The sequence below is a fragment of the Meles meles genome, chromosome 11 (assembly GCF_922984935.1).
Source record: "Meles meles chromosome 11, mMelMel3.1 paternal haplotype, whole genome shotgun sequence".
Classification (NCBI taxonomy): Eukaryota; Metazoa; Chordata; class Mammalia; order Carnivora; family Mustelidae; genus Meles; species Meles meles.
The window spans coordinates 54,075,418-54,095,256 of NC_060076.1; the positions used below are offsets into that span (position 1 = coordinate 54,075,418).

At 40.4% G+C, this 19,839-nt stretch overlaps 1 pseudogene; it reads right to left on the reverse strand.

Annotated features, from left to right (window-relative positions):
* Positions 1 to 273: 273 nt before the first annotated feature.
* LOC123952484 overlaps positions 274 to 19,839 on the reverse strand; it is a 29,421-nt pseudogene continuing 9,855 nt past the window's right edge.

Genomic DNA, 19,839 nt, shown 5'->3' on the forward strand with positions numbered 1-19,839 from the left:
GACTCACTGCTGCATTTACTAAACTTGGGTGTGGTTGGTGAAGAAGGGGAAATGGGCATGTGAAGGACTACCCAAAAAGAATCCTGAGGTAAATGTGTCTTTATGTGTAGCCACAAAGTAGGATGGCTTATGTCTTTGAAGAAGGTACATCTTTTATGTGTGTGTGAGTGTGTGTGTGTGTGTGTGTGTGTGTGTGTGATTTTTTTAAAAAGATTTTATTTGTTTATTTTTGAGAGAGAGAGAGTGAGCTCAGGTTGGGGGGGGGCGGTGTGCAGACAGGCAGAGGGAGAGGGAGCAGGGAGCCTGATGTGGGACTTGATCCTAGGACTCCTGGATCCACCTGAGCCAAAGGCAGGTGCTTAACTGACCTGGCCACCCAGGTGCCCCAAAGGGACGTCTTTCACCTGTGGATATCTATTCACCAGTATTTTATATTAGGGCCTACGTTATAGAGCATGGACTTTGGTGTCTGGCCATCCACCATAGCCCAGAGCCTTTCCCTTGGAAAAAGGAGCATGTCTGTCTTTGTGAAGGCACTTAAGGCTTAAGCTGGGGAGAAGAGCAGCACAGGGAAAGCAAGAGGAAGAAAGCCTAAAGGAATTGTGGGAACAGGGAATAGGAAGATAACAAGAGGAAATGATAGAACATGAAAACGGATAATAGGGAAAGACCCCGCAGTGCCCACCTCCAGCAATGGGGTGGGTGAGGAGCAGCACCTAGGGGGCAGATAGGCCGGGAGAGCATTCCCCAGCAGGTGGCCTTAGAGTGAAGGTGAGAGAAGAGAAATAGGTAGAAACCCAGGAGAGAGGGAGAGAGTTCTTGGACAAGCACTGAGGCACTGTGAGGCCAGGCCCTGGGGAGGGCCTGCTGGGAGCAGTCCTGAAAACCTGGCGAGTTTGCTGTGGAAAGTTCCAGCTCTATTACTTCCTTGGTACTTCTACCCATTGGGTGCTAAGCCCTGCTCATCTATGAGCTTCCTGATTTCTGAGTCATCGATTTCCCATGTTGCTAAAGGGTGAAATGATGCTAAAAGTGAAAGTCATAAACGTTGGGCTCATTCTGCTCATTTCTCTCAAAGCCACTGCCCATGATCCTTGTGGTTCTAGTCCTTTTGTATGAGGTCGCCATTGAGGTTTTTATTGGAAAGTGTTATTTGATTTCTGATGCAGATGCTGCTGGGCCTGTCCATCAGCTGAGGTAGGCAGAGCTCGCTGGAGTGGGAAGGACAGACAACATTACCATGGAAATGAGACAACTGGCTGGGCACTGAGCTAAGCACCATCCTCTAGAAGAAGTTGTTCTTTCCTCTCTTCCCTGATGAGGCATAGCTGACATGAATAACCCCCTCATTCTTCATTAATTGCTGACATCTCCTCCCATGGAGGGAGGTAAAAACAATGGTCAAGATGGTCCACCCCTTTTAGGTTTTCTGGTTTTATCCATCTAATTAAGATATTGGTATCTGCTGAGGGCACGTATAAGATGGTTACATTTTTCTTTTTCTTTTTAGACAAGCTCTGGCCAGTTTTATTAAGGTAACATTTTGCATGATTTACCTTTCACCCATCTGTTCTGGCATGCTTCTAATGATACCAGAACCCCTGGATCAAGGGTGGCCAGCGAACGTATTCTGTGGTATTTCCCACAGGCTGTGCTTTATTCAAAATTATTGCAACTGTAGTGATGGATGCCAGTTTTGGCCAACATGGTGCCATCTTCTGTTCCAGATTTCCTCAAGACTGGGCAGTCGTTGGCAAGGAGGACCAGTTTTGTTCTGCTATTGTAAGCAAGTAATTTCCACTTTCCATAACGAGTTGGAGCCTAGAGTTGATTGATTCCAGTGCCTTTTTCATCTCCTTTGCGGCCACCATCTTCCTTTAGGTGCAGGACTGCGCCAACCAGGAGCAGCTGCCAAGATGTCTGGAAGCAAGACAGATAATATGGTTAAAGTTGTAAATGCCAGCCAAATTTTGAAGGCTATGATCAACTGACTAGTAAACTAGGCTTACGAGCTGTGTAACATTGAACAGTAAACTCGACCTTTTTTTTTTTTTTAAAGATTTTATTTATTTATTTGACAGACAGAGATCACAAGTAGGCAGAGAGGCAGGCAGAGAGAGAGGAGGAAGCAGGCTCCCTGCTGAGCAGAGAGCCCGATGCGGGGCTCGATCCCAGAACCCTGGGATCATGACCTGAGCTGAAGGCAGAGGCTTTAACCCACTGAGCCACTCAGGCGCCCCCAAACTCAACCTTTTAAACCTGTGTTAGAATATATGGACTTCCTCCAATGCTTGATACTCGGAAGTAGAAAATACTCCTTTGGATGTTTACAGATGTTTGAGGTTAACATTGATTCACTTTCTTTACATCTCCAGGGCTTATGGCAAATAGTATGTAATAAATATTGAACAAATGAAGGTTTTTGAAAAATCACTCACATGAACACTCATACATTGCTGGTGGTATAGCCACTTTGGAAAACAGTGGGGATAGTTAGTTAAATGTACACTTAGGTATGTGATGGTTAATTTCATGTGTCAGCTTGGCAAGGTTCTGATGCCCAGTTGTTTGGTCAAGCACGAGTCTAGATATTGTTGCAAATATATTTTTAAAATGTGATTAATACTTATAATCAATAGATTTAGAGTAATGCATATACCTTCCTTAATGTGGTAGCCTTATCTGATCAGTTGAAGTTCTTTTTTTTTTTTTTTAACATTAATGACTTTTGTTTTTTAGATTTTTATTTATTTATTTGTCAGAGAGAGAGAGAGCACAAGCAGGGGCAGCAGCAGGCAGAGTAGGCAGAGGGAGAAGCAGGCTTCCCGCTGAGCAAGGAGCCCAATGTGGGACTCGATCCTAGGACCCTGGGATCATGACCTGAGCCAAAGGCAGGTGCCTAACGGACTGAGCCACCCACACATCCCTGATCAGCTGAAATTCTTAAGAGCAAAGGCTGAGTTTCTTGAAGTAATTCTGCTTCAAGACTGAAACATGGAAACCCGCCCCGAATCTCCTGCTTACCAGCATGCCCCGAAGATTCTGGACTGCAACATCAACTCTTATATCTCCATCTATAGAGTAAAAGAAGCCAATTTCAAAAATCTGTATGAATCTGTTGAATTGGAATTCTGGAAAAGCAAAACTGTTTGAATAGAAATCATCTCAGTTTTTCCAGGGCCTGGAACTGGGGAGGGATGCCAATAAGAAAGCCTGAGCAAATTTGTTGGGCTGATGGAACCATTCTATATCTCAATTGTGGTTACACAACTGAATGCATATGTCAAAACTCATAAATCTGTACATTCAATAGAGTATTTTCTGTACACAGATTATACCTTCATGAACCTGACTTAAAAAAACAGTCTTGGGGCACCTGGGTGGCTCAGATATTAAGTGTCTGCCTTCAGCTCAGGTCGTCATCCCGGGTCCTGGGGCTCCCTGCTCAGTGGGAAGCCTGCTTCTCCCTCTGCCTCTCCCCCTGCTTGTGTTTCTCCTCTCATTGTCTCTCTTTCTGTCAAATAAATAAATAAAATCTTTAAAATAAAATAAAATAAGTCTTTTTATGGTCACTCTTAGACTTTTTTATCCTGTTGAAAGACATGGTAAAGAAATTAATTCTAATACATCATTTCTTTTTCTAGGAAGACAGAAGTATTAGATGGACTACAACATAAAACAGAATTTTTTGTTTTGGCGGGGGAGAAACTTTTGTCCTCGGAGGAGAGGACAAAAACTTTCTGTGAATTAGGAATTCTCATTTATTTGAGATTTGTTTATAAATTATTTTAGAGTAGGAACATTTTATAACTATTTATTGTAGTAGTAAAAATCAATATATGAATGTTAGGTTACATTCAGGCTTTATTGAAGTTACATTTAATAAAGAGTGATTTCCTTTTAAAATAGCTATACCTTGGGGTATCTGGGTGGTTTAGTGGGTTAATCCTCTGTCTTCGGCTCAGGTCATGATCCCAGTGTCCTGGGATCGAGCCCCGCATCAGGCTCTCTGCTCAGCAGGGAGCCTGCTTCCTCCTATCTCTCTGCCAGTCTCTCTGCTTACTTATGATCTCTGTCAAATAAATAAATAAATAAAATCTTTAAAAAAATAGAATAGCTATACCTTTTGACCTAGTGGTTTTCTTTTTAATAATTAATGTATTCTAAGAAAATAACGAGATTGGTTATTATCAAAAAGACAAAAAAATAACAAGTTTTGGTGGGGATGTAGAGAAAAGGAAACCCCCATGCACTGTTGGTAGGCATGTAATTTGGTACAGTTGCCATGGAAAACAGTACAGAGGTTCCTCAAAAAGTTAAAAAGAGAAATACCATAAGATTCTGCAATTCTACTTCTGGGTATTTATACAAAGAAAAAAAAAAGCACCAGTTTATGGAAACAACCGAAGTGCCCTCAATAGATGAAGTGACAAAGAAGACATGTGAAATATTACAATGGAGTATTACACAGCCAGCAAAAAGAGTACAATCTTGCCATTTGCCACAACAAGGATGGGCCTAGAGGGTATGAAGCTAAGTGAAATATGTCAGACAGAGAAAGACAAATACCATATGATTTCACTTCCATGTGGAATCTAAGAAATAAAGCAAATGAGTAAGCAAACAAAAACCCTAAACAGATTCATAGATACAGGAAATGAACTATTGGTTACCAGAGGGAAGAGAGTTAGAGGTGGACAAAATAGATGGAGGGGATTAAGAGGTATAAACTTCCAGTTATAACAACATAAGTCATGGGGATGCAGTGTACACATAAGGAATATAGTCAATACTATTGTAATAACTTGGTATGCTGATAGATGGTGATTAGATGGGGTTCATTTTGCAGTGGATAAAAATAACAAATCAAAATGATATGCACCTGAAACTAATAGGCTATTTTATGTCAAATATACTTCAATAAAAACAAAAGAAAACAACTAGACAAGAGCAAAAGATATTCATGGAAATATTATTTATAGTAGTGGAAACAGGAGATCACCTAAGTAATTATCAGCAGAAGATTGGTGACATAAATGATGCTGTATTCACTGAAAAGCTATAGTTTATATTTATTAGCAGAAAGAGGGCTACAAAATAGAATCCATGCTAGTATTTCATTAAAAAAAAAAATGCACGTGAGCATGTATACTTTGAGAGTATACTTAGAAAAAAGCTTGAAAGCCTAAAACAACAAAATGTGAATGGTAACAAATTACTCATGGTAGAATTTCAGAGCCATGTTTCCGTATTATCTGCATTGGAAAATTAAAATATTTTACTTTATAATTAAAGCAAAAAATTATTTCTACTTTGTCAATGGAAACAAGACTTGTCTACCATTCCCCACCCATCATCAAGTCATTAAAAACCAGAAAATAATTATTTGGGCATCTTATTATTGTGAAAAATATAGCCTCATTCATGTTAATATAGCTAATCCAGGAAGTTTAACCTTTATAAGTACGAAATGTGTAACAATGAAAGAAAAAACTGGAAAGGTTTGCAAGTTTTCATGGCGTGCAACAAAGATATGTGGAAAATAATGCAGTGGTTCAGAGACAGCTCACCTCAGAAAATGCTAGCAAAAACAGACTCTCTGAAAATAATTACTGCAAAAAGCTGGGCCAGGGAAACTCAGCTCATTCCATACTGAGTCACAAAAAAGCCATGACACCCAAACCGAGATACTGAAATTATAAAAGGTGAGAAACAGCAGCAAAACTAACCAGAGAAAACACAACAAAAAATAATGTTGAAAATAGTCGCCAAACATTTTGCTATGAATTTTTTAAAAATACGAGAAATTGCTTCTCTAAAAGACGACCCAAATCAGAAATATAAGAACTTACGAAGGAGATGGAGGAGAAAAAGGAGGATGTGGCCAGAAAGCAGGAGGAAATGAAATTTGGGATACAGTTTATTCTAGAAATTTCAATATTGGTAAAATTGTAACATATTTCATTATGTTAATATGAGGAGAGATTGATATAATTATCTTCATAGGTGCTGAAAATATGTTTGACCAAAATTTAAAAACTATGTTCAATAAAAATACTGAATAAAATAGATATAAACAGGTATTTCTTTAACATGGCAAAATGGATTGATCTCAGCTCAAAATCCAACATCCTGCTTCATGGCGGAACTTAGAAACATTTCCATTAAAGTCAGGAACAAGAGGCGCCTGGGTGGCTCAGTGGGTAAAGCCTCTGCCTTCGGCTCAGGTCATGATCCCAGGACCCTGGGATTGAGCCCCACATCGGGCTCTCTGCTCAGCGGGGAGCCTGCTTCCTCCTCTCTCTCTGCCTGCTTCTCTGCCTACTTGTGATCTGTCTGTCAAATAAATAAATAAAATCTTTAAAAAAAAATAACAAAGTCAGGAACAAGATAAGGATGTGCCTTATCACTACCGTTATGTAACAGGGTGCCCAAGAATTTAGCTAATGTAGTTAGACAAGAGAAGTAAATTAGAGAGGTAGAAACTAGAAAGGAAAAAGTAAAATTATTACTGTTTGTGGATGTTATGATTATAAACTTGGGAAACTCAGGATAATTGAATAAGAAACCACCAAGTGAAATAAGTTAGGTAAAGGCTTAGTAGCTTCAAATATATATATATATATGAAGCTACTATATATATATATATATATATATATATATATACACACACACACACACCACAGTCAGACAAATGGAAGAAAAACCCCATTTACAATAGAATAACAAAAACAAAATTAAAATACCTAGGAGTAAACTAAATAAAAAATGTCTAAGACCTATATGAAGAAAAAATTTTTTTAAAGATTTTATTTATTTATTTGACAGAGAGAGAGAACACAAGCAGGGGGAACAGCAGGCAAGAGAGGGAGAAGTGTGCACCGCCACCCAATGCAGGACTCAATCCCAGGACCCTGAGATCATGACCTGAGCTAAAGGCAGATGCTTAACAGATTGAACCACCTAGGCACCCCTGAGGAAAACTTTTAAAAGTTCTTAAAGATGTAAAAGAAGACTTGGTACCATAAATACCTTAATTTTCCCTAAGGTAGTTTATAAATTTAATTCAGTCCCAAAAAACATTTCAGTAAGTTTATTTTGTTGAAAATATTTTAGTTTGGAAAACTTGATTCTAAATTGTATGTACAAAATAGTAAGAAAAACCTGAAAAGAGAAGCAATGATAAAAAAATAACAATACAGGATATTAAACATATTATAAAGCCTCATAATACTAGCATCTGAAAAATACAGGAGTTAGTGCCATACCTCACAACTTATCCCATATTAAATTAATTCCTAGGTATACTATTTAATGGATATGATATTTGTTTATAAGGGTGAGGAGTGGTAGGGGAAGAGTGAGAGAGATGATCTTTTTTAAAGACTTTATTTATTTATTTATTTATTTGTGGGGAGGGAGAGGGAGCATGAGCAGGAGGAGGGGCAGAGGGAGGAGCAGAGGGAGAAGCAGACTCCCAGCTCAGCAGGGAGCCAGATATGGGACTTGATCCCAGCACCCTGGGATCATGACCAGAGCCAAAGGCAGGCACTTAACCAACTAAGCCATCCAGGTGACCCAGAGAGAGACAATCTTAAGCAGGCTCCACACCCAGTAAAGAGCCTGATCTGGGCTCAATCTCACAACCCTGAGATCATGACTTGAGCTGAAATCAAGACTGCAACCCTTGACCACAGGGTGCCCTCAGGGATATGATATTTAAAAGTGAAAAATAAAACCATGGAAGTTCTAGAAGAAAACAGGAGGGAATCCTTTGAAATCTTAATGTGAGAAAGCCCTTTCAGCCTATGACTTAAAATCCAGAAGGTATAAAAGAAAAGTTTCTTAAATCGATTACATAAAGGCAAAGTTTGCATGAAAATAAAACCAAAAGAAAAAAAAACTATACAAAGTGAAAAGATGGACAGCTGGGGAATAATATTTGCAACCTATATTATGGGTAATGGACTGGTCTTTCTAGTATATAAAGAGCTCCTAGAAATCGAGAGGACAAAAACTAGTAACCCAACAGAAGAAGGAGCAAGGAATGTGAACATCTGTCAGGCTGCCAAAACACCCAGAGTCTGATAACGTGTTCTGTGGGAAAACTGTGTGGAAATGGCATTGTGATACAGGCTGGTGGGAGTGTAAACCAATACAATGCCTACGGCAAGATTTGGTAACATCTACCAAAATATATACAGTCACCTCTAGCCTATACACATATACAGAATACATACAAGCGCCTATAGCCTTTGATCCAGCATTTGTACTTCTAGAAATTTATGCTACAGATATTCTTACCCATGGAAAAAAAGATGTTTACACAAGGTTCATTATTGCAGAATTATTTGCTAAAGGAAAGGGTAGAAAACAACCCGAAGTCTATCAGTGGCAGGTTGGCTAAACATACATACGTAGATACATACATAAAATAAGATGACACGTGAAATTAATCAGGTCCTTATCTTCCAGTTGATGTGCAAAGAGCGTTAAAATATATATGAAAAAAATGTGGAGGACACTGTTTTGAGGGAAAAAAGTGAAAAATAAGATCCATATTTATATTTCTTTGTATACACATAAAAAGATTCTGGAAAGAGGGACGCCTGAGTGGCTCAGTCGGTTCAGCCGCTGCCTTCGACTCAGGTCATGATCCCAGGGTCCTGGGATCGAGTCCAACATCAGGCTCCCTCTTTGGCAGGGAGCCTGCTTCTTCCTCTCCCTCTGCCTGCCACTCCCCTGGTTGTGCTCTCTGTGATAAATAAATAAATAAAATCTTTAAAAGAGAGAGAGAGATTCTGGAAAGATACATAGGAAATTAAGAAGAGTAATGACCTATGGCAGGGAGGAAGCTGAAAACCTGATGTGACAGTTATTGTTACAGATCATTGAACTCTTCCATGAATGGTGCTGGAATAATTTGTTACATATGCAAGAAAAAAATCAGATCCTCACTTCATACCATAAGCAGGTAAATCATAGAAGGATTGAAGATTTAATTGTTAAGTGCAAAGCTTTAGGAAATTTAGAAGTTAGGGGCGCCTGGGTGGCTCAGATGGTTAAGTGTCTGCCTTTGGCTCAGGTCATGATCTCCAGGTCCTAGGATTGAGCCCTCTATCTGACTCCCTGCTCAGTGGGGAGTCTGCTTTTCCCTCCCTGTCTCCCCTACTCGTTCTCTTTCTCTCATTCAAATGAATAAATAAAATTAAAAAAAAAATTTAGAAGTTAATATAGAAGAATATACTTATGTCCCTCAGGGTAGGAAAGAGGCAATAAGCATAAAACATGTAGGGAAAGACTTTTGAAAGAACATTTTAAATATTTTTATTAAATTTCAGTCAATGTATAGTGTCATATTGATTTGAGTTGTACATACAGTGATTCTACACTTCCATACAACACCCAGTGCTCATCACGACAAGTACACTCCTTAATCCCTATCACCTACTTCACCCTGACCCTCCCCTCTGGTAGCCATCAGTTTTGAACATTTTGAATATTAAAATGAAAACTTCTGGGCTCCTGGGTGGCTCAGTTGTTAAGCTTCTGTCTTCGGCTCAAGTCATGACCCCAGGGTCCTGGGATCAAACCCCATACCGGGCTCCTTGCTCGGCGGAAAGCCTGCTTCTCCCTCTCCCACTCCCCCTGCCTATGTTCCTTCTCTTGCTGTGTCTCTCTCTCTATCAAATAAATAAATAAAATCTCAACAAATAAATGAAAACTTCTGGAAAAAAAGACCTCAAATATGAATGAAATGATGTCACAAATAGGACAAAGATATTTACAACTCACACACAATTGAGAAGGTGATAGTATCCAGAATACGTCTTGAACTTCTACAAGTCAATTTATTTATTTTAAAGATTTTATTTATTTGACAGAGAGAAATCACAAGAGAGGCAGGCAGAGAGAGAGGAAGGGAAGCAGGCTCTCCGCTGAGCAGAGAGCCCGATGCGGAACTCGATCCCAGGACCCGGAGATCATGACCTGAGCCGAAGGCAGCGGCTTAACCCACTGAGCCACCCAGGTGCCCCTACAAGTCAATTTAAAAAGGAAAAGAAATCCTATATAAAAATGGTCAAAGTACATAAATAAGTGATTCTTGAAAGAGGAAGCAAGAGAAGCAAATCAATGTATGCAAAGACGACCAGCCTCAGTTATAAACAGAAAAGTGCAAATTAAAAAAACCCAAACTAAAAAACAAAACAAAACAACAAAACAAAAAACACCAAACCAAAAAACCCAAACTGATACTGTTTCATAAGCAACATTTTTTTTTAAAAAATTTATTTATTTGACAGACAGAGATCACAAGCAGGCAGAGAGGCAGGCAGAGAGAGAGGAAGGGAAGCAGGCTCCCTGCCGAGCAGAGAGCCTGATGTGGGGCTCCATCCCAGGACCCTGGGATCATGACCTGAGCCGAAGGCAGAGGCTTTAGCCCACTGAGCCACCCAGGCGCCCCTCATAAGCAACATTTTTAAAGAGGCAAAATTAGACAAAATTTTTAAAGGTTGATAGCTTGCACTGGAACATTAAGTACTCTCACACAGTGCTCGGGCACATGTAAAGTTGTGCAACCAGTTTGTAGGGTAATTCGGCAATATTTAGTGGAGTTGAAAATGTTCATATCCTTCAATGCAAACAAAATCCATTTCTAAATATGTATCAGCAAAAAAACTCTCCTTTCCTTGCTCAAGGAGACATGTGCCTAAAAGTTCATTAAAGGGTTCCTTGTAATCACAAAAACCTGGAAACAATCTGTGTACTCGTTAACGGGAGAATGGATAAATCCTAATATGTTCGTATAAAAGGATACTGAACAGTGATGAAATGAATGGCCTATAGCTACGCGGATCAACATGGGTAAACCTTTTTTTAAATTTAAAAATTTTTAATTTTATTTTTTTTTAAGATATTTATTTGAGAGCGAAAAACAGAGAGAGTGAGAAAGCTGGAGCGGGGTGAGGGGCACAGGAGGAAGCGGACTCCCTGCTGAGCAGAGAGCCCGATTGGGGGCTACATCCCAGGATCCTGGGATCATGACCTCAGTTGAAGGCAGATGCCCGAAGACTGAGCCACCCAGGTACCCCCGTAAGTACATTTTTAAAAAACTTTGTAAAATGTCTTCTTTCTAACCCACTGTATCCAGAAATAATTGGTCCTCCTTCCTTCCTTCCTTCTTCCCTCCCTTCCTTCCTTCTTTCTTTCTTCCTTCTCCTTCTTCTTCTTCTTCACCAATTGGGAACCTCCCAAGCATAAGAACTGCTTAAACAGCAGTTCTTCCCACTGATTAATGTCTCACCAGTTGAACCCTTTTTAGTCCAAGGGGGTCCATATACTGTTTGCTTTGGCTGTATTAGATCACATTGGTGAATCTATAAAGTATCCAATTTTGATCTGTTTTTCCCCCGATGCAGACTGCTAGGACCCTTTATTTATAACACTGTATTTATTTTTTAAGATTTTATTTATTTATTTGACAGAGAGAGAGAGATATCACAAGTAGGCAGAGAGGCAGGCAGAGAGAGGGGAAGCAGGCTCCCTGCTGAGCAGAGAGCCTGATGCGGGCCTTGATCCCAGGACCTTGAGATCATGACCCCAGCCAAAGGCAGAGGCCTAACGCACTGAGACACTCAGGTGCCCTATTTATTCAAACACTTTATAAAACAAATATGACATTGATTGCTTTTGGTTTTACAGAAATGACAGATGGTTAAAATGACTTTTATTTATTTCGTTTTCATATTTTTACTTGAATCTAGTTAGCTAACATAGAGTGCAATGTTGGTTTGGGGAGTAGAATTCGGTTCATCACTTACATACAATACCCAGTGCTCATCTTAACAAGTGCCTTCCTTAATACCATCACCCGCCTAGCCCATCCCCCACCACATCCCTCCATCAACCCTGCGTTTGTTCCCTATCTTTAAGAGTCTCTCATGGTTTGTTTCCCTCTCTCGTTTCCCCCACTCCCATACATTCATCTGTTTTGTTTCTTACATTCCATTCAGGAGTGCAGTCATAATGTATTTCTCTTTCTCTATCTGACTTATTTCACTTAGCGTAATACATTCTAGTTCCATCCACATCTTTGCAAATGGCAAGTGAAATGACTTTTTCTTTTTTAATTTTTAATTTTTTTAAAGATTTTATTTATTTATTTGACAAACAGAGATCACAAGTAGGCAGAGAGGCAGGCGGGGGGTGGGGGTGAGCAGATTCCCTGCCAAGCAGAGAGCCCAATGTGGGGCTCGATCCCAGAACCCTGAGATCATGACCTGAGTCGAAGGCAGAGGCTTTAACCCACTGAGCCACCCAGGTGCCCCGTGAAATGACTTTTAAATGGTGGCCCCATTGACCAAATTTTTTTTTCCTTCCTAATTACGTTAACAGCTATTTTGATCTGTAATGAGCTGTTTCAACTCTGGCTGCCCTTGGATACTTCCCAAAAAAAGCTAAATCTAGTTCCAACTCAGAACAACTGAATCAGAATCTCTGAGATAGAGTCAGTTTGGGCCATTTTTCTGTCCCCATAACAAACTCCTCCTTCTTCCTCTTCTCTTTCTTCTCATGGAGCTTAAGAAATAAAAATTAATAATGCATCTGAAGTTCATGATGGAGCCCCCTACTTCTATACAGAGGTGACCACTATCCTGATTTCTTTTTTAATTTAGTAGATTTTTATAAACCTTGTGATTTACTAGACTTGTTTTCCTTCTTGCCACCCTCCAAGCACATATATTGATGCTGCCAAAGAGTAGCCCTAAAGTTATTTCTTCTTTTGAGCAATGTCCATAGACAAATGATCATTGTAATGACAAATGATCATTTCTACTACAATTTCCTTACAAACTGATTTGCTGTATGCAAAGTCAACCCAGGCTAGAGTTGTTATTTAGTCCTTCATGGCTATTTTCGCCCCATAATACAATGTAGTAAGAATGAAACTGACTGCAGGTATTTTGAAAGTAAAGAAAGTCTATTGAGAATTGTTGACAAAGTATGAAATTTCCTCATTTAAGTTACATGTCTCAAGAAATAAGCTTCCAACATGGTTTATAAAAGCCAAGAAGGTGTGGTCCCAGTGAGAGTGGGACCCAGTGAGACACTCCCTGGTTGCTCTGGGTTGTTCTAGGTCCTATGGTGAATGGACATGCATAATTGATATGAGTAATTGAGTTCTATGAGTAATTGGTATTTGAATGAAGGAATACACAGTACTGTTGGATATTAACTGCAAGACACTAGACACTTTAGAATAAGACAATTAAGATGAAAAGCAAAGATCTGTAGCCAACATAAATGATTAAAAGAAACTAGGGAACTTCTTTTTAAAAGGGCGATGGAGAAAATGTCTCTGACATTGTAGAAAGTCATTCTCTGAGGTTCAGGGTATTCAAATAGATGACTAATTATGAGAGTGAAAGGAATCAGAGTACCCCGCCCCAAGGACACCACCTTTGCATATTTACTTTGAGCTGAAGACAGCTGAGAATCAACAGATGCAGACAGAAGCCCCCTCAGAACTTCCTTTGTCTAAGAGCAGAAACTTCTGAAAAATGAGGATTGCCATAAATCCCCTCTCCTGGGAAGTTTTGCGGAAACTTGCGCAAATGGAAAGATTCCGCAGATGGAAAGCGGGCACCTAGATGGAGTTGCACACACAAATCTTATTAAAATGACCCTTATCTTCCATTAGTTTCCCTGTATATTTACCTTTCCACAATTTACTGTCCCTAGAAGGAATCATTTTTTCTCTGTCTCTCTTTTTCAAAAATTTATTGCCCTTTGTTAAAATGGTATATAAGTATCCAGGGCTTTTGGGGTTTTCATTCCCTTCCATAAGACCCATCCCCGTATGCATACATAGTAATCTCTTTCTTCTGTTATTCTATTTTTTTTTTCAGTCCAATTTGCAGGGCCCCATTTATTGAACCTAAAAAGCAGAGGGAAAAGTTTTTTTTCCTCCCCTACAAGAATGAATATCAAACAATCATTATTTATTTACTTATTTATTTTTAAGATTTTATTTATTTATTTGACAGAGATCACCAGTAGGCAGAGAGGCAGGCAGAGAGAGAGGAAGGGAAGCCTGATGTGGGGCTCGATCCCAGGACCCTGGGGTCATGATCTGAGCCGAAGGCAGAGGCTTTAACCCACTGAGCCACCCAAGTGCCCTATTTATTTATTTTTAAAAATATTTGTTTATTTATTTATTAAACAGCCAGAGATCACAAGTAGGTGGAGAGGCAGGCGGGGGCGGGGGGGGGGGGCAGGTTCCCTGCTGAGCAGAGATCCCAATGTGAGGTTGGATCCCAGAAGCCTGAGATTGTGACCTGAGCTGAAGGCAGAGGCTTAATCCACTGAGCCACCCAGGTGCTCTAAACAATTATAATTTTTTTTTAAAGATTTTATTTATTTATTTGACAGAGAGAGAGATCACAAGTAGGCAGAGAGGTAGGCAGAGAGAGAGGAGGAAGCAGGCTCCCCGCGGAGCAGAGAGCCCGATGCGGGGCCCGATCCCAGGACCCTGAGACCATGACCTGAGCCGAAGGCAGCGGCTCAATCCACTGAGCCACCCAGGCGCCCCTATAATTTTTTTTTTTTAAAGATTTTATTTATTTATTTGACAGAGAGAGAGATCACAAGTAGGCAGAGAGGTAGGCAGAGAGAGAGAAGGAAGCAGGCTCCCTGCCAAGCAGAGAGCCCGATGCGGGACTCGATCCCAGGACCCTGAGATCATGACCCGAGCCGAAGGCAGCGGCTTAACCCACTGAGCCACCCAGGCGCCCCTAAACAATTATAATTTAAAATGAACAATAAGAACTAAATTTAAATAAACTTTTTTTTTTTTTAATTTGGAAAAAAGCTTTGGGAAATATTTCTGTGAAGATTTGGCCACTCATTTGAGGGATGAACAGAGTAGCCAAAAATATCCTTATTTTATTTTAATTTTTTATTTGAGAGAGAGAACACATGAGCAAGAGGAGGGGCAGAGGAGAGGAAGAAGCAGACTCCACGCTGAGTGGGGAGCTTGACATGGGGCTCGGTCCTGACCTGAGCTGAAGGCAGACACTTAATGGACTCAGCTACCTAGGTGCCCCTCCTCTCATTTTAATGGAAGTTGGAAAAAAAAAAAAAAGGTTTTCTGCCATGACCTGGAAAAAATCATAATGAAGTCTGTGGCAGAACACTGTTCCAAACCCCTGAGTTGTCAAAATCATAGGCAGAACCCATGCTGAAGAGCTTTTGTGACAGCTGAGAATTCATCCTGGTAGCACAAGTAACCAATCAGAACAGACCATCTTGTGTAATCAACTCACTGTTTTCAAGTGTGAGTAATGTAATGTACCATTACATTTCCAGTAATGGGGGGTGGGAAGCATTGTAGTAACCTGGGCTCATACTGTGGCTTTTCCAAAACTTTTTGGGCCCTTCCAGGATTTTCTAAAATCAGCTATGAGAAACTTATGGCTTCATCCAAAATGAATAATCTTGAGGCTATGAAATAAAAGACAAAATCTGAAGGGAGTTACCTTGAAGAGAAATTATCATTAAAATATATATGGACCAATGACAACATTATGAGAAATGGTTCATTGTCTCCTAAAACAATTTGGCTAATATTCATTGAACATTTATTGGGTGTCTACTCTATGCCACAAATTACAAAGTTCTCGAAGAGGCAGACACTCATTTGGATGTCTCTTAACCACTAATATGTGGCAAAACTGGTCTTGGGACTGAGAGCTGCTCGGACATGTGAGCCAGGACTGGATTCCTAGCACATTTCAGGCACACTCATTGCTGGACCTTTATGCCCAGTGTTTTTTGGTAGACCTTTCTTGTCTTGTCTACACCAGTCAGCAGTGTATCTCCATCCCCATCTCACCAGTTGACCTATTAGCAAGAAGTCCAATTACCTCAAGGGTATTTTTCTTTTCTTCGCTTTACTTATCTGCGTTTCCAGATTTTTCTATCACGCAAGACATTGCTTTCATAATAAGAAATAAAGTCATTTTAATTTTAAAAACCTAATGAGAGAAGACCAATGTTTAACCACTTGACAGCGATTTATAGGCATGAAGACAGCTCCATGTCCAGGGGAGGAGTTGTGAAAGGAGACTCTTATCACTGAGCAGAGCACCATGGTGTTTGAATCTAGGTTTACTTGTTTTCACAGTAGCAGCCAGGGCATCTGAGAACAGGTGGGTTGACTTCTCTGTTGAATATACGCCCATGATCTTGTAAATTAAGTTCTTGCCCTATGTGGCTTTATGGGACAAATGACAGAGAGAATTTGAACCAAATAAAGATTACCCAAAGAACAAAATAATCAAAACAAAAATATGGAAAATTTGTTTAAAAATTACTCTGTAAATAATTACATATCCTACCCCCAAATTTGTCTAAGTACAAAGGGATACAAAATGTTATCATGGATATTTCCCAGAAGAGATGGTCCTATTGCATCTTGCTCTGTGTTTATCTAAGTAAGAAATGATCAACTAACATTTGCTGAGTTTTATTTTGTTAAAATTTAAATTACACCTCAACACTTTGAGTAAGTTAATAAAACACTGGTTTAAACTCAGCTGTTAGGGGTGTTCCTGAGGAAAGTAAGCCTGTGGCGGCTAAAGTAAACCTTTTTAACCAGAATATGTTTTTCCTTTGATTCTCTGCCTTTAGTGCCCATACCCCTTGGACAAGCCAGAAGTTTTTTTCTTTCATTCACTCAGGAGCTATTAACTGGGAGCTCCCTAAATGCAAGATTACCTGCCTGTTGAGTATAATAATTGAGTAAGCATTGTGCTTATAAATTTAAAGCATGTCACAAGGAATTTGACTCTGACTCAGTTTCCCAAATGTGTGACTAGCCAATTTAGGACTTTCCCTAATCAAAGTGAATCATAAACCTGTACTTCATTTGTTGAAAGGTGTAAAACAATGTCAGCTTTTTGGGGGAACAGCTACAATGTACCTTTCCTTTCTTTCTTTTATAGAAAAAGTGTCCTTTTTTTTTTTGTCCTTGTTCAAACCTAATCCTTGTACTTCTGGTCTCTTCATGGTAACCAGTTCAATGAATTTTCATTGATATCCATCCCACTTAATGTAACACAGACTACACACTACGTGTTCTGGCTGTGGTGGGGTTCAAAGACAAAGGCAGCTCCAGCAGCTCACACAGGTTTGGCAAGTGTGATGATACATGTAACCTGGAAGTAATGAGAGGAACAGTCCATTGGGAAGAAGGGATGTTGGGGAAGGGGTCCTAGAGGAACACCAGGCTGCTGTGTATCAGGTTTTTGTATCTGATTTTTATACTGATTTCAAGAGGGAGATGTGAAACACTTCAAAATTAACACCCCTAAAACTGAACTCATTAACTTCTTGCCCATATCTGTCTTCCTGTGTTTCCGCTCTGGGGACCATCCTCTCTTGTCACCTCTGCCCATCTAATCATCGGACACAGAAGCCAGGGCACCACCCCAGTATCTCTTTCTTCCTCTTCCCTGACCTTCTTGAGGAGCTGGAGCCAGCCTGCTTGGATCACCCTGTGGGGTTGGCACTTTGGACTGGCCATGGATTTCTGCCGGGTCTCCGGGGATGACAGAGCAAGGTAGAAATTCTGTCTGGAGGGGCACCTGGGTGGCTCAGTCATTAAGCATCTGCCTTCGGCTTAGGTCATGATCCCGGGGTCTTGGGATTGAGCCTCATATGGGGCTCCCTGTTCAGCGGGAAGCCTGTTTCTCCCTGTCCCACTCACCTGCTTGTGTTCCCTCTCTCGCCTGTCAAATAAATAAAATCTTAAAAAAAAAAAAAAGAAAAAGAAATTCTGTCTGGAGAAGTTGAGTATGCAGCTAGTAAGACGGAATTGAGCTCAAGGCAAAGATGAAAGCTACAAACAAGGATCGGGGTTGGAGACTGGGAGGGTCGAAACCAAGACAGTCTAGGAGGGAACTGAGTAGGTTGAGAAGAGTGGATCAGAAGTGAGATTTTTTAACAAGGGTGGGACGGGGCTCCACTTCCCTTCTAAGTCGGGGTAAGCCATATTACTGATCGGTACAACAGCACAAATGGAATCTTTTTATCCTTGGTTGCAGCATTTAGAAGAAGCTCTGCTCTGGGGACTGATCTATGAACTCAAAAATGTTGTCAGAATTGAGAATCATTAAAAAAAAAAAAGAAAAAAAAGAAAGAAAGAAAGACAAGCAGATTTTAAATATTTATTCAAGTTAAAACATTGATTTCCCAAACTTGTAATAGAGGTCCAAGACCTCCCTTTCAGATTTTCAGATGAGTCTGCCATTGGAATTCCCACCCACTGTCTTGCTTGAACCATCCCCTTAATTTCTACCATCACAAAGTTCTTTTTTTTGTTAAAACTTTTTTTTTAAATGGTTTCCTCACATTTCTACTTTTTTTTTTTTAAAGATTTCATTCATTTATTCATGAGAAACAGTGAAAAAGTGAGGCAGAGAGAGAAGCAGGCTCCCCACAGAGCAGGGAGCTGGATGTGGACTGGATTCCAGAACCCTGAAATCACAACCCTAGCTGAAAGCAGGCACCCAGCCAACTGAGCCACCGGGATATCACCCTACCATCATAAAGTTCTAGTAGGCTGTGTGGGCTGTCATCTAAACTCCAAAATGCCACACAAAGGCCTGGACCTTCTGTCAGTCTCTCATGCTTACAGCAACAGAGTTCATACCAATAGTACCACCTACATACCTGACCCATAGCCGCTGCTCATATGTCACTGCTTTGCTATCTGCTAGTCCCTCAGGGGAAACCCATCTCCACCCAAGAGGGTCTGGTGAATTCTCCCTACTCAATGTCTTTTTTTTTTTTAATTATTTATTTATTTGTTTTCATTTTATTATTTATTTATTTTACTTATTTATTTGACAGAGAGAGAGAGAAAGAGAACATAGTAGGGGGAATAGAAGAGGAAGATGCAGGCTCCCCATAGAGCAGAGAGCCCAAAGCAGGACTCAATCACAGAACCCTGGGATCATGACCTGAGCCGAATGTAGATGCTTAACCGACTGAGCCACCTGGGTGCCTCCAAACATCAGTTTTTAGAATGGTTTCGGAGAAACACTGGATGGCTGCCTGATGTGTTCTCTAGAACACAGGTATCCATGTTATTAGTTAAGGGCAGCTGAAGGGAGTGTGGAGTAGTGAGGGGGAAGGACTTTCCAGGAGAAGGGGAATATTTGGGCAGGAGTTCCCAGGTTGGAAGTGGTGCAGTGAGTGAGGAGACTCAACTGAGAGGTGGAAACACCAAGAAGTGAGGTCAGATGACAGAGCCCCTGGAAGACTGAGTGGAGAAATATGAATTTAGTGTTAGAGAGGGAAGTGCTGATGCTTCACTTGCTGACTTCCTGACTATGGCCACAACTCACATATTCACAAGAACATCTTGTACTTCTGAAGCAATTTAAAGAACGTGTGCAGGATGGGGTAAGAGGAAACACCAGGAGGCCGGCCATATTTGTTTTCTTCTATTGAAAAGAGAGCTAAGTGTTCAGTACAGTGTTCCCCTCTGACATAGTGTGTGCCCCTAAAGGGTATGATGAAATTGCTAGTCATATGTTCCTTCTGTGAATTCATATTGTTGACAAGCCCTATGTTCTACCCCCAAGTCCCTCCAGAATCACAGGAACTCATGACTCTCTAATGGACGCCAGATCTGGGTGTCTGACCTTGGGCAAAAATAACTGAGCAATTGTAGATTATTTTATTTTAAGCCAGCTACTGGGAAGAATTTCACTGTTCCACCAGGGAATGATTGTGACTTGGACTTACCTTTGTTGTATTTTATTTTTGGGG